The sequence below is a fragment of the Microcaecilia unicolor genome, chromosome 3, assembly GCF_901765095.1.
Source record: "Microcaecilia unicolor chromosome 3, aMicUni1.1, whole genome shotgun sequence".
Taxonomy (NCBI): domain Eukaryota; kingdom Metazoa; phylum Chordata; class Amphibia; order Gymnophiona; family Siphonopidae; genus Microcaecilia; species Microcaecilia unicolor.
In genome coordinates, this window is record NC_044033.1 from 177,747,390 (window position 1) to 177,763,868 (window position 16,479).

Below are 16,479 nucleotides of genomic sequence, written 5' to 3' on the forward strand. Positions count from 1 at the left end.
TCTAAGACAGTAGAAAGAACCAAAGTACCCCATATCAAACCTCCTTTGGTCTGACTTCCTAGAGAAGATTTTTTTACTACTGTCAAATATAACACTTTAGACAATGGAGGCATACATTCTTCCTGGACCATATAACGCTGCTCTTGATGAACTCTCATTGGCTTCCCATGACTCAGAGAATTACATATAATCTACTTCTTATGGTTTTCAAAACTTTAGTCTCAAAGGAGCCTCTATATGTTTACCATCTTCTACTCCCATATGCTCCCTTGTGTTCTCTCCATTCCCAGGATCCAAATTTACGTGATTGTACCAACTTATAAACAAATTTCTCACGAACATACTCGTGCCTCAATCTTCTCAGTGCAAGGATTGCATCTTTGGAACCTTCTATCTACTTCTCTGCAGCAACAGACTGCCTCATCAACTTGTATATATATATATATATATATATATATATATATATATATATATATAATGTTAGCATGCACCTCTCCGTGCTGTCTGCTCTCGACCCAACACCTCTCCGTGCTGTCCGCTCTCCACTCAACACCTCTCCGTGCTGTCCGCCTTCACCCACACAATTGGTGCTAATCCACTTCCTAAGAGGAACTGCTTCTGCTCACTTGCAAAAAGTAATTATTCACAGTACTATATTTATTCTGCAGAGTACTTTATTCCACAGCGGTACCGGCGGGAAAACAGTATGTCCACTGTACTACAGCTGCAGGTCTCTGTGCACCTTGCTTCACTTCTCAAACACACAACAGTTCAGAACAGTTCAGTCTTAGAATTTGCTAACCACTTGGGATAAACCTGTGGTTCAGTCTATTCCTCCTCTCCTTTCTTCTACTGCCTATGAGTAGGAGGCATTTTCACCACCCTCGCTTGTCAGCCACCAGCACACTGACAACCTCCCACAAAATGTTCAGACTGACCTTCTTCAGGTACTTAATCCTGCTAGTTCCATGAAGTCAGATCTCCACTAGGCATTGTCACTTAGCGGCCCCAAACCTCTGGCTTCCCTCTCTACAGTCTCATCCATTTCCACCTTCCTTTGTCCAGAGCAAAAGAACTCCATCTGCTCCTCCCCACTCTCCTTCATGACATTTTCACTTTCCTCCCCTAGTTCAATCTCCTCCCACTCCATGGAGTCTTCCCCCACCCTCTCCCCCAGGTGCTGCTCCTCCCCCTGATTATCCTCCATCTCCCAATCACCCCCTGACTCTACTACCTGCTGGGAGTTGTGGTACTGTTTCTCTTGTTCCCGCCTCCCTTGCAAGTGTTGCTGGGCTCTGTAGTTCTCTTCCCTTCTCATCAGTCTCCTACTCCCTTTTCCCCTCTGAGGGTTCTTCTCCTTTCCTCGCTTACTGTCACTATCAGCTCTTCTCTGCCTTCTTTCTACCTCCTCCTTACAATATATATATATATATATATTTTTTTTTTTTATTTTTTTTATTTTAGAGACCTGCACGGGAACGGGGTTCACGGGAATCCCGTGGGATTCCCACAGGGATGGAAGCAGTTCTGCAGGAATCCCGTGGGGACGGAAGTAGTTCCTGAGGGGTTCCCATGGGGACAGTCAGAAGCAGTTCTTGTGGGGTTCTCGTGGAAGTGTATGCTGCACTTGCGCCAGCCTCTCACTTATCAAGTACCAAGTTCTTTGAGTGCTGTCTCCTCCTCCTCCTGGCTTTTACAGCACAGATGTGGAAAGTCTCCATTAAGGAAGTGGTAGAGATACAAATGGTGATGAAATTCAGAAAGGTGTAGGATGAACACAGAGGATCTCCAATTAGAAAATGTAAGTTATAAAAAACCTAAACCTAAATGACTGCATGTGTGGATGTGTCGCGTGACACTTAGATGGTGACTGTGGCTGTGATGAACTAAGGCCAATACCGGGAGACCTGTACGGTCTGTGTCTTATATATGGAAATCTGGTTTAGGATGGGCTGGAAAGGGTTTAGACAGGTACTTTAGTGGATGGAACATGAGGACAGTGCTGGACAGACTTTTATGGTCTGTGTCCCGCAAATGAGAAGATGAACAGGCTGGAGTGGACTTTGAGGGCAACTCCAGTGGTTGGAACATAAGGCTAGGGTCAGACGGACTTCTATGGTCTATGTCCCAGAAACACCACAGAAAGACCATAATCAAGTATATAATATCACATTCATTGTTGATTTAACCATGAATTGATAATTATTGTGACTATTGGGCAGACTGGATGGGCCGATCCGGTTTTTATCTGCTGTCATTTACTATGTTACTATTAATCCTCTTCTCCCGGGCTGATGCACAGACCTCAGCTCTGACATAGGCATGAGCATCAGATGTCACCTGACCTACTGGCGCGTGCATGTGGTGATCTCTTAGCATACAGTGCCAGTGTGCACACCAGAGTGTTCCAACTTCTGTTCCTTCCTTGCCTGCAGTGTGGCGGCTCAAACCCAGAGACTGAGAGAGCCGACAGGAATTTTGTTTAATGTACCATTAAATTCTTGTGGGACTGGGTGAGGACAGGTTAAATTCTTGCGGAGACAGGTAAGATTCCCTGCGGGGACGGGCAGGGATGGGTTAGATTCCCCATGGGGACGAATGGGGACAGGTTGGATTCCAGTGGGGACGGGCGGGGACGGGTTGGATTTCTGTCCCTGTGCAACTCTCTATTTTATTTGTCAACATTTCAAAATTAATCAAGCAAAGAAAAAATAATCGTACAGGAAAGTATGATATAGCAATAAACATATTCCAATATTAATAAAACAAAAAGAAAGAAGAAAAAAATCATCTGTTAATCATACTCAAGTCCACAATTAAGATCCAAGATTCTGAACAATGGAAAATTCTAAATTAAGGAAAATAATAAAGGCAAATTTTACCTAAATTTAACCTAACATGTCACAGAATTCCTATTTCAAAGAGAGAGCCAATCACTAGGTAGGTATTACCCCCCTAGTGATCCGTTTAGATGTCAAAAAAGCTGTAAGATGGGAGGGTTCATAAAAAAACATATTTAACTGATCAGTATCTGATTACACATTTACAAAGATAACGTAAGAAAAAAGTAGCCCCCAACTGAAGAACACCTGGTTTCATTAATAAAAATTGCTGACGTCTTTTCTGAGTATCTCTTGAAACGTCCAGGAAGATTTGAATTTTCAGTCCCATAAAAGTCTTTTCCTTATTTTTAAAGAACATTCTCATTAACCACATTTTATCCTGTGCTAACACCACAGTATCCATCGAAGTTAATGCAATAACGAAATCAGTATCTGAAGACTCTAACAAAGTGGATGCATCCAACTGTTGATTATCTTGAACTTGCTGGTTATCTACAAGTTTAGTAGGCAAATAATAGACTTGTGAAAAAGGTGAATACTTTCTTCAGCAACCCCCAATATTTCCTTAATATACTTTCTAAGCATATCTTGAAGGGGAAACTACAAATTGTTTAGGAAAATTAAGAAAGCGGAGAGATTATTACTCTTTGTAAAATTTTCAAGCGATTCAGTTTTCCTCCTCGTTAGACTTTTACTATATTACTTTGAAGTGCCTGTATGTGCTGAAGATCTTTCTTTTGTAACTGAGTTTGTTGCATTAAAGACTCTAGTCCAGCATCTGTTTCCTACACGGTCCGTGTTTCGGCCGAAAAGACCTTCTTCAGGGGTCTTCAAATTGACGTATACAGATGTTCCTCCAAAATTCTCACGGAGTGAAAAGACATGAACTCAGTCAGGTCGCAATTATGGAATAATAGCTCCAGCGTCATATGCTGGGGATTCAAGTCTTCTCTCCCTAGGCATAATACTGTACCCAGGTCCATAATTATTACCACAAACTATCCAGGGTTACCTCAGGAGACTTAGAAAACGATAAAGTAAATTGAGCAGTCAGTACCTCAGATTCCCTTTTAGAGTAAACACTCTCCTTACTCACAGATTCCATCTCCCCCATAATAGATATAGCTGCTTCAGCCGTAACTGGTAGAGCCAGCAACTCCAAGCCCTCCAGAATTCCCTCGGGTAAACAAGGTGCCTCTCGTTGTTTGACTCCTGCTAAGCCTTTCAAGTGCAGGGTCGAAGGTGCCAACATTGTGGAGCTGCTGCCACACGGTTGCGGGGGAGGGGCTCTCTTGTTGGGGCTGAGCGAAGCCTCCAGCCCAGGGATCATTCCGGGACCTCCATCAGCTCCAGATTGGTCCAACGGGCTGCCCTCCGACGTCACAGGAATCCCGGTTCTCTGCAAGTAAGTATCAATCAAGCCGGTTACAGAGGGAAGACTGCCGCTGAGAGGCCACGTCAGCGGCCCGACCCCTTCTCTTCGGCATCACGATAAAAGGTAAGGGTCACAGAGAGCAGTCTCATATGTCAAGTTCAAACGGCAGCCATCTTGGATCCTCCCTACCCCCAGGTACCCTGCCTTATCAACTTTTAAGTCTGAACTCAAAATGTTTCTATTCCAAGATGCATTTTGATAGATTCTCTATTTGCAGACTGCTATGTTATTAATCCTGAACAACTAAGAGCATCCCTATCATCTGTTCCTCTCCTCTCTTTTTCTTGAACATATGGATTTCCTTCCCTTTTCCCTCACTCTCTGTTTGTTTTATGTGCACATTCTATTATCTCTTTTTATATTGGATGATATTGTAAGCCACCTAGATGGTACTCCCGGCTGGCAGATTAGTAAATTTAAATAAACTTGGAAAGTTGGAACTTCCTTCATATAGCACTTAAACATATCCCTGGAAAAGACACTTTTGGAAAAATTTATGACACATAAATTACTGTCCACTGTCAGAAAGCACAATTGTCCTTCATTAAAGCCGAATGTAAACATTAAGCAGTTATTTTAAATATATCAAAATCTTAATTAATGTTTTATAGTTCTCTGCATGGACTGTACAGCAGTCTGTATTCACCAGACTGCTGCACAGTCCATACAGATCCTGGAAGGTAAAGATTTTTTTTCTGGATCTCTTTGGACTTTGACAGGTCTTATTTATGGCTTGCTCTCTGAATCTGAATTGCAAAACAAGTATTCAAAGATACTTGGAAATTAAGACACAGTGTAGGCAGTTTCAAGGAGCAGACGATTTGCAGTTTGAATATTTCGAATTGAGGAGAAAATAGTTAATGAATTCTTTGTGGCAGATGAGTAAAAGTGAAAAAAACCCCTCCCATACATGTAACATATGAGGGAATGATGATTTCATTTAATGTTCAATCTTAAGGGGACTTTTTACCAAGCAGCGGTAGGGCTACTGTGTGGCAAAACAGCACTATCTGAGTTTGCCGCAGGCCGTTTCCTATGCTAGAAAATAATTTTTATTTCCTAGCATGGGGGCAGGGAGTAGGCATTCCTGGAGGTAATTGGGCAGAGTGGGCACATTGCCACATGCGTCCTGATTACTGCTAGGTTTGCGTGTGAGCCCTTACCGCCTCCTAAACAGGTGGCAGTAAGGGCTCAGGCAGTAAATGGCCATACACTAATTTTGCTATTAGCACATGGCCATTAACGACTCAAAAAAGCTAATTTTTCCCGCCATAGTATAAAGTGGCCTTGACATGTGGCAATCCAACACACCAATATTACCGCAGGCCACTTTTGGCCACCGTCGCATACTGGGCACAAGATTTCAGTATATTGCCTACAATGACACCTAGATCTTTTTCTTGGGTGCTGACTCCCTAGCATCAGGTAACTATGATTCGGATTATTCTTCCCAATGTGCATCACTTTGCATGTGTCCACATTAAATTTCATCTGCCATTTGGATGCCCAGTCTTCCAGTTTCCTAAGGCCTTCCTGAAAATTTTCACAGTTCACATGTGTTTTAACAACTTTGAATTGTTTTGTGTCATCTGCAAATTTAATCACCTCACTAGTCGTTCCAATTTCTAGATCATTTATAAATATGTTAAATAGCACCAGTCCCAGTACTGATCCCTGCAGCACTCCACCCTCCTCCATTGAGAGAAATAGCCATTTAACCCTACCCTCTGGTTTTCTGGCTAATAGCTAATTCCTAATCCACAACAAACCAATGCTTTCTGTCCTATGACTCTTTAATTTTCTCAGTCAAAAGCTTTCTGAAAATCAAGATGCACTACATCAACCAGCTCACCTTTATTGACATGTTTATTCACACCATCAAAGAAATGAAGCAAATTGGTGAGGCAAGACTTCCCTTGCTGAATCCATGCTAACTCTATCCTATTAAACAATGCTTGTCTATGTGTTCTGTAATTTTATTCTTTATAATAGTTTCCACTATTTTGCCCAGCACTGAAGTCAGGCTTACCAGTCTGTAATTTCCCAGATCACCCCAGAACCCATTTTAAAAATCACCATTACACTGACCACTCTCCAATTTTCAGGTACTACGGACAATTTTAACAACAGGTTACAGATCACTAACAGCAAATCAGCAGTTTCATGTTTGAGTTCTTTCAGTACCCTAGGGTGTATGCCATCCAGTTCAGGTGATTTACTACTCTTTAATTTATTGAATTGGCTCAATATGTCTTTCAGGTTCACTGAGATTTTTTTCAGTTCCTCTGCATTATCACCCTTGAAAACCATTTCTGGTACAGGTAGATCTCTGATGAGGGGATCAACCATGTGAAGTAGAGGAACACCAGTCCCTATGGCTGTAGTAGAGATAACTAAAAAGGAGTAGGGTAGGAGGGTCATCTGTTCTCCCTTGTTTCACTGGAAGTGTTTATCCTCCTACCCTACTCCTTTTTGGTTGCAGGTAGATCTCTTAAATCTTCTTCCATAAAGACTGAAGCAAAGAATTCATTCAGTCTCTCCGCTATAGCCTTGTCTATCCTGAGTGCCCCTTTTGCTCCTTCTTGATCTAACAGTGTCCCAAGGATTCCCTCACAGGCTTTCTGCTTCTGATGTACCTGAAAAAGTTGTTACTGTGAGTTTTGCCACTGCAGCAAGTTTCTCCTCATATTCTCTTTTAGACTTCTTTATCGAGATTTTGCACCTAACTTGTCAGTGCTTTTGTTGCTACTTATTTTCTTCAATTGGGTCCTTTTTCCATTCTTTGAAAGATGTTCTTTTATCTCAAATAGCCTCTTTCACTTCATCTTTTAACCATGATGACTGAGCAATTGTGTAGTCATAAACAATCGGTACTCAGTTTTTTGGTGCACAACAAACACCTCTGGTACCGACATAGCAGTGCTTATTTAGAATCAAAAAACTGAGTACCGATTGAGCGATTGTTTATGACTACAGAATTGCTCAGCTTATCTGGATTCCTCAACTAATTAGAGTACCAATATTATTTGTCAGTTTGTATGATCAAAGATTCCTGATGCAGGTCAAACAGCCGAAACACGGCCCGTGTCGAGCCCAATAGAAGACGATCATTAAAGTTATAACTGCACCATTGGTGTCTTGTTGCTTTGTTGGTCATCTCCACTGTTTCCAGTGTAGTATTGAGTGGTGTGGAGTTTTGTTCTTCTGTTCTATTTTGTGTGCCAGGGCTGGGTTGTAACATAGTTAGTCTCACTCACATATGTAAGGAGTGACTCGGGTTGCACATATAGCAGCAGGACATGTTTATCCACTCCTACCCTAGTTGAAATAATATTTAACCATTTCTCCGTCCTCATTTGGAACTTTCTTTAAATCAGTCACCTTACTTTCTAACTCTTCCTTCTCTCTTACCTATCTTAATGTTCCATCTTTGCTTTACCCTTCACTATCAATTATAATGCTCTATTATGTATTGTGTTGACATTATAAGTAGTATACCATACCATACTTTGTATTGTTATTTGAATATTTTTACTGCTGTAATTGTCTATTGCTCATGTTTGACCTATTCTTACTGTACACCACCTTGAGTGAATTCCTTCAAAAGGCGGTAAATAAATCCTAATAAATTAGTAAATAAATAAGTAAAATAGTAAAATTACTTAATTACACTATTTTGTTACATTTTTGAGTAGTTTTGCTTCTAATGAGTTACAAAAAGGACACAGTACTTTGCACTGCTTACTTTTCTTGTGTACCTTCTTACTTTGTAAAGAAGTACTCATGTTAAAATGTTGTTTCCAAAAAAGAGTACTGTATACATGCCGCCTGATATTCAAAGAGATTTAAACAACGCGGAGAGGTTGTAGGCTATTTTAATCGCTTCTCCGGTGCTAATTGGAAATATTCAGTGACAATTCACTGGTTAGTGCCACTGAATATCCGTGGTTAGCACCTAAGCCAAAATTGGCTAATTTGTGGGTGTTCCAGGGGCGGAGTCGGCACTTATGTGCTTAAGTGCTGACATTCAGCCATTAATCGCATAAGATAACCTATCTTTATGCGGTTCAGCTTATGCAGTTAAGGGCTGAATATTACACTTAACTGCATAAGTTTTAGCAGCGAACATAGAACTGGCTATTTAATGCTTGTGTCTGGATATGGCTCAACATTGAATATCCAGGAATACAACCTGCAGCAGACATAAAAACGCTGATCACCTCTGGCTGAATATCGGCGGTATGATACCGTGTGCCCCCCCTTCCATCCAGTGTCTCTTTGTTTCTCTCCCCTACTCACCCTTGACATAGAAGCTGAGGCCCCATGATCATCATCAGCAGCAGGAGTGAAAATGGTGAATGAGGATCAAGTTCAACAAACCAAAGATAAGGGAGCCCTCACAGCCTAAGCTGTGAGGGTAATAACATTGACTGAAGGCAAAAGTCAGTCAAGTATGGAGGGAGAGGTGTGAAATAAAGGGAAGGAGTGGGGGTGGGCAGGTCAGATGAGGGTAGGCAGGTTAGCAACAGAAAGGAAAAGAGAAGATTGGATGGAAAGGAAGGAAGGGGATTGGATGGGAAGAGAGAGAGGAGGAGATATGAAAAAGAAGTTTGGCGCTCAAAGTATTCTGTGGGAGGGTAGGAGAGGGTGAGGGTGGATTGAGGGGAGTTTTGGCGATTTAGGGTGAAGGAATTGGAAGTACTTACCGGGAGTGCCTGGTGTGGAGCGGTGGGGGGTTGTCGGTGGCTGTTTGCTGAGGCGCGAGGTCACTTCCGGTTTCGTCGGCTGTGGAGCGGGAGGTCTGAATATTTGAGGAACCGGCGGTAAGGTGCGCTGCAGAGAGGCAGCTTTAAGTCGGCAGTGACAGCAGGAGTGACGCGGAACAGGCAGGCGGAGGGGAGCGGAATCTGTGGGGGGTGAGTGCTTTGTTTTTTGGGGGTGTTTGAGTGGAAGTTGCTGGTGTTTGAAGCGGAAGTGGAGAAGCGTTTATCGGGGGAGGAGGAGCTGTAGCGGCAGCGTTTCTAATAGATAACGGAGGGAAAGGAGACAGAATTGTGGGGGATGCATATATGGGGTAATTGTGAAGGGAGAAGAGGGTTTGTGGGTAATAAATAAATAAACGAAGGGAAGGCATTGTTTTTGGGGAGGTAGGAGTTTGTGAGTGGGAGAATTGTTTATTGGGGAAGGGTGGTGTAGTGAAGTGGGAGTGACTGCAATATTTTGGGAGTATTTGTGTAAATGGGGCACAAAAAAGTGGCAAAGAGTGGGGGAAAAGTTGTGGGGAAGAGAAAAAATTGTTTGGAAGGTGCAGAGTCGGGGGGGGAGGGGTATACTTATGGGGAGAGATGGAGAAAGTGTAATAGGGGACCGGGGTCGATTGTTGGTGGAAACGGGGTGTCAAGTGGGCTGGAACATAGGGCAAGAGCGAGCTGAATTGATGGCAATGGGCAATCCAGCAGGAACAGGAATGAGCAGTGGTGTGCAGCAGCGGGATGATGGGCCAGATGGTGATGGAGCTGGTGAAGATCCGCTAGAGGGGCCTTCTACAGGAAGAGCTGTTGGTGAGTTGACAGATGTCAGCGCAGATATGTATGAAAGGGGAAGGGAGGGAGGGCAGTTGCGGGAGGGGATTCGGGAAAGGAGTGGTCAGAACAAAAAGGTGCATGGTCGGGGTTTGAGGAAGAAGTTGAAGAATAAAAAATTCTTGCGGAATTTATGTCATGTAGTAAAGAGATTAGAGCGTGAAAAAAGGGAAAGGAAAGGAGGGAGCGGTGACCCGTTGCAAGTTTGGGAATCGTCAGATTCATGGGATTCTTCGGGGTCGTCTTCATCTTCTTCTGAAAATGAGGAAGAGGGTATGGGAATAGGGGTATCGGGTGTGGAGAATACGCAGATTCCAGGTGTGTGTGCCAGTTCGAGGCTGGGGCATACATTATGCAATATAGCACCGTTGGATAGTTATATCACGGTGAAATGGAGACAGCGAATTTTAAGGGGTAAATTTATTGATTTATTTGCATTGCTAGCGCAGGATAGAGATGGTAATGCAGGGAAGGATGGGGGGAAGAGGAGGGTAAAAAGAAGAAAGGGAGGGTAGCGAAGACGATTATGAATTGGTTGTTGAGTTTTCATGTTTTTGCCAGTGTGCTGGGAGCTAGGAAGCCGGAGTTGTATTCAGGTTTATTGAGATATTGTGATTTAATATTAAGGGCATATAGAATGTAGGGGGGGGGGGGGTGGGTCAATTATGACGAGCAGTTTAGACGGAGTTTAGCGAGGGACAAGTCTGAGAATTGGGGTGTACGTGATGTGGATTTGTGGATTGCAAATTTTACCCCTACGGTTAATGCCCCCTTTCGTATGGGAGCCTCTGCCGGAGTGCCCGGGTATGGTAGTGGCTCAATTGGGTTTGCCGGGGGAGCGGGAGTGGTGCGAACAGGTAATGTCGGTTCGGCAGGAGGAGGAGGATTGGGGTCGAGTGGCTTCGGAAGTAGGGGGAGTGTTCCCAGTAATGCGTGTTTCCAATTTAATGCAGGAAGATGTACTCGGGCTGCCTGCAGATTTAAGCATTGTTGCGCCATATGTCAGGGACTTCACCCGGCGTTTAAATGTAACAGAGGAGGATTCGCAGGTAGGGGGAGGTCGGGTCGAGGAGGAATTCCGAGCGGGCCCGGTTTGGGCTGGCAAGGCCCCTTCTCCTATTAACCTGTTGGTTTTGGAAACCTGGTTGCGCCGGTATCCACTTGGTGGAGAGGCATATTTGCTCTGGGTTGGGTTTTCTGAAGGTTTTCCAATACCGTATGAAGGACCACTGTTGGTGCATAATGGTGAAAATGCGGTATCGGTGGTGCAGCATGCGGAGGTGGTTAAGAAAAAGTTGGGGAAGGAGTTGAGTCTTGGTAGGATTGCAGGACCCTTTGCAGACCCGCCAATTCAGGATTTGATTATATCTCCATTGGGTGTGATACCGAAGAAAGAACCAGGTTCCTTCCGGTTGATTCATAATTTGTCTTATCCGGAGGGTTATGGGGTCAATACTTTTATTGATCCGGAATTTTGTTCGGTGCAATATGCAAGTTTTGAACGGGCGGTGGAGTTGTTGAGGAGGATGGGACAGGGAGCGTTGATGGGGAAAGCAGATATTGAGGCAGCTTTTCGTTTGCTCCCAGTGCACCCGACGGCGTTCAAGTTGCTGGGGTTTAAATTTGCAGGCAAGTTTTATTTTGACAAATGTTTGCCTATGGGGTGTTCAATTTCTTGTAATTATTTTGAAGCCTTTGCTACATTTTTACAGTGGGTGGTGCAACAGGTTAGTGGTTTGGATGCTATGGTGCATTATCTAGATGATTTTCTTTTTGTTGGTCCAGCGAATTCGGATCAGTGTGCGGCTTTGATGTCGGCATTTGGTACAGTGGCAAAGGAGATGGGTGTACCTTTGGCAGTGGAAAAAGTGAAGGCCCGGTCACTCAGTTGGTGTTTTTGGGAATCGAACTAGACTCTGTGAGGATGGAGTCGCGTTTGCCCAGCAAAAAGATTATTGCGTTACGGGAGGAGATTGATCGGGTATATACCAAGAATAAAGTGACTTTGAAGGAGATTCAGTGCTTATTGGGGCATTTTAATTTTGCCACAAGGGTGATTCCCATGGGTAGAGTATTTTCCAGACGGTTAGCTTTGTTGTCAGTGGGGCTGAGGCGGAAGCATTTTAAGGTGCGTTTGACACAAGCGGTGAGGGCGGATTTGCAGTTGTGGAGAAAGTTTTTGTCGGTATTTAATGGCATATGTATCTGGCAGGAGGTAGTAGTGTCTAATGTGGATTTGCAATTATTTACTGATGCATCGGGGGAGATAGGATTTGGGATTTACTTTGGAGGTGCATGGTGTGCGGAGGTCTGGCCACAATGGTGGAGAGAGATGGGATGGTGTGCAAATATAGCCCTGTTGGAATTATTTCCAATTTGGGTGGCACTGTGTCTTTGGGATCGGAGATTAAAGAATAGGAGGATTGCTTTCTATTCAGACAATATGTCAGTGGTATGGGCCATCAATAAGCAATATTCGCGTTGTCCACTGTTGATAGAGCTGCTGCGGTTAATAGTGTTAAAATGTTTACAGTTGAATGTATGGTTAACTGCTAGGCATGTGCCTGGTGTGTCCAATGAGATTGCTGACTCTTTATCTCGTTTGCAGCTACATCGATTCAGAGCTTTGGCCCCGTCAGCCGATTGGGAGCCTACAAGGATGTCCGAAGATTTGTGGCTCAATTTTCGAGAGATTGTGAGTCGCTGCTGATGAGGGCGCTAGCTACAAATACGTGGAAGGCGTATGGAGTTGGTTGGCGTAGATTCTTAACCTTTTTGGAAGAACAAGATTGGGATTTGGTTTTTCCGATTGGAGAAGAGAGAGTGGTTAGATTTATTGCTTTTGCGGAAAAAAGAGAATGGTCGTTTGGGATGGTTTCCCAGGCGATTGCCGCGTTAGCATTTGTTGCAAAATTGCTGGGTTGGAGTGATCCCGCCGGAACTTTTTTGGTCCGCAAATTATTGTGCGGTTATTCAAGGAAGAAAAAGGGTTCACGCATGGAGAGGGTGAGGCTGCTACTGTTCTATATGCAGGTTGTGCAGTTGTGTAAAGTTTTGCCGAGGATTTGTTTCTCGGAATACGAAGTAAGGTTGTTTCAAGTGGCGTTTGTGGTGGCTTTCTTTGCTGCTTGCAGAGTGGGGGAATTGGTGGTTTCCTCGAAGAGGGCAAAGGGTGTTGAGGGTTTGCAGAACAGAGATGTGATTGTAGAGAAGGGAGTGTTGCGTTTGTATTTACGTAAGTCAAAAACTGATCAGGCTGGTAAGGGCACATGGATTATATTGAGGGCAGGTAAGGGTTTGGAATTTTGTCCGGTGCAATGTGCAGTGGATTATAATGGGATAAGGCCTTTGGGTGGGGAGGTGTGGTTGGTACATAAAAATGGTATCCCATTGACTAGGTATCAGTTTGCAGCTGTGCTCAAAAAGGGTCTCAGACAGATGGGTTTAGAGCCTGAGGAGTATGGGACGCATTCATTTAGAATTGGAGCGGCTTCTAATGCAGCTCATGCAGGGGGGTCGGGAGCTTTGATACAGCGTTTGGGGCGGTGGCGTTCTAGCCGATATAAAGGATATATTCGTGAAGGGAAACTGAATATTGCTTGTTAACTGTTTTAGTTTATTTTGCAGATGGATTGCCTCCTGACATTTGTGTGTGGATTTGTGGCCATTCATATGTCTTCTGGGCCCACAAGCATGCTCGGGAGTCCAAGTGGGGACCCAACTTGGGACTCGTGAAATTCGGTATTAGGATTCGATGGTTGACCATACGAGGCATGATGTGGAAGCAGTTGGTGCCAGCATTGCTACAAGCCCGGAGATTTTCATCCCCAGTTTTAATTTGTATTCATTTGGGGGGTAATGATTTATGTAACATCAAGGGAGTTGATTTAATTCGGGTTATGAAAAAAGAATTATTAGATGTGAAGGGTTATTTCCCAGAGGCGATGATTGTATGGTCACATATAATTCCCAGGCGAGTGTGGAGGGGGGCTCACAATCCTAAGGGTGTTGAGCGTTTGCGGCGTAGAGTGAATGGGGAAGTGTCTAAATTTCTGGGAAGAATGGGGGGTTTGGTGTTAGTGCATGAGTTAATTTCTGCGGATTGCACAGGATTATATAGGAAAGATGGAGTTCATCTTTCAGAAATTGGGATGGATATATTTTTGAGTACACTCCAGGATCTCTTGGAGGATTGTTTAACAAAGGATTTGGCTGCAGCTTATATGGGGGGGGAGCGGTGACAAGATGGAATCTGTCACCGCTTGTGGCCTGTTTGAGGGGTTAAAAGGCACCAGAGGCGGTTAAAGGAATATTGGGAAAGATGGAATGAAAAGAACTCGGGGGCGGCACCGCCACGAGTAAGATGTGGCTTGACGGCACCGTAAGTCACATGGGGAGAAGGGGGATAATGTGGGTGAAGTGAGCCAGTTTCGTTACCGAATGGCTTAGCAATAGTGAACCGCTATGGGCAATTAAATGGGTTTAAAAGATTTTGATGTTACAAAGACAATGTTAGGTGATGTTCAGATATTTACTGATGTTTGGTGAATAAAGCTGCAGCCAAATTTTATTCCAAAAAAAAAAGTGTTATGGTATTATTTGAGTTACTAGTAGAGTGTGTTGAAGAGACTGACTGAAGTGCGAATGTCAATGTTAGGGAGCCCTCACAGCCTAAGCTGTGAGGGTAATAACATTGACTGAAGGCAAAAGTCAGTCAAGTATGGAGGGAGAGGTGTGAAATAAAGGGAAGGAGTGGGGGTGGGCAGGTCAGATGAGGGTAGGCAGGTTAGCAACAGAAAGGAAAAGAGAAGATTGGATGGAAAGGAAGGAAGGGGATTGGATGGGAAGAGAGAGAGGAGGAGATATGAAAAAGAAGTTTGGCGCTCAAAGTATTCTGTGGGAGGGTAGGAGAGGGTGAGGGTGGATTGAGGGGAGTTTTGGCGATTTAGGGTGAAGGAATTGGAAGTACTTACCGGGAGTGCCTGGTGTGGAGCGGTGGGGGGTTGTCGGTGGCTGTTTGCTGAGGCGCGAGGTCACTTCCGGTTTCGTCGGCTGTGGAGCGGGAGGTCTGAATATTTGAGGAACCGGCGGTAAGGTGCGCTGCAGAGAGGCAGCTTTAAGTCGGCAGTGACAGCAGGAGTGACGCGGAACAGGCAGGCGGAGGGGAGCGGAATCTGTGGGGGGTGAGTGCTTTGTTTTTTGGGGGTGTTTGAGTGGAAGTTGCTGGTGTTTGAAGCGGAAGTGGAGAAGCGTTTATCGGGGGAGGAGGAGCTGTAGCGGCAGCGTTTCTAATAGATAACGGAGGGAAAGGAGACAGAATTGTGGGGGATGCATATATGGGGTAATTGTGAAGGGAGAAGAGGGTTTGTGGGTAATAAATAAATAAACGAAGGGAAGGCATTGTTTTTGGGGAGGTAGGAGTTTGTGAGTGGGAGAATTGTTTATTGGGGAAGGGTGGTGTAGTGAAGTGGGAGTGACTGCAATATTTTGGGAGTATTTGTGTAAATGGGGCACAAAAAAGTGGCAAAGAGTGGGGGAAAAGTTGTGGGGAAGAGAAAAAATTGTTTGGAAGGTGCAGAGTCGGGGGGGAGGGGTATACTTATGGGGAGAGATGGAGAAAGTGTAATAGGGGACCAGGGTCGATTGTTGGTGGAAACGGGGTGTCAAGTGGGCTGGAACATAGGGCAAGAGCGAGCTGAATTGATGGCAATGGGCAATCCAGCAGGAACAGGAATGAGCAGTGGTGTGCAGCAGCGGGATGATGGGCCAGATGGTGATGGAGCTGGTGAAGATCCGCTAGAGGGGCCTTCTACAGGAAGAGCTGTTGGTGAGTTGACAGATGTCAGCGCAGATATGTATGAAAGGGGAAGGGAGGGAGGGCAGTTGCGGGAGGGGATTCGGGAAAGGAGTGGTCAGAACAAAAAGGTGCATGGTCGGGGTTTGAGGAAGAAGTTGAAGAATAAAAAATTCTTGCGGAATTTATGTCATGTAGTAAAGAGATTAGAGCGTGAAAAAAGGGAAAGGAAAGGAGGGAGCGGTGACCCGTTGCAAGTTTGGGAATCGTCAGATTCATGGGATTCTTCGGGGTCGTCTTCATCTTCTTCTGAAAATGAGGAAGAGGGTATGGGAATAGGGGTATCGGGTGTGGAGAATACGCAGATTCCAGGTGTGTGTGCCAGTTCGAGGCTGGGGCATACATTATGCAATATAGCACCGTTGGATAGTTATATCACGGTGAAATGGAGACAGCGAATTTTAAGGGGTAAATTTATTGATTTATTTGCATTGCTAGCGCAGGATAGAGATGGTAATGCAGGGAAGGATGGGGGGAAGAGGAGGGTAAAAGAAGAAAGGGAGGGTAGCGAAGACGATTATGAATTGGTTGTTGAGTTTTCATGTTTTTGCCAGTGTGCTGGGAGCTAGGAAGCCGGAGTTGTATTCAGGTTTATTGAGATATTGTGATTTAATATTAAGGGCATATAGAATGTATGGGGGGTGGGGGTGGGTCAATTATGACGAGCAGTTTAGACGGAGTTTAGCGAGGGACAAGTCTGAGAATTGGGGTGTACGTGATGTGGATTTGTGGATTGCAAATTTTACCCCTACGGTTAATGCCCCC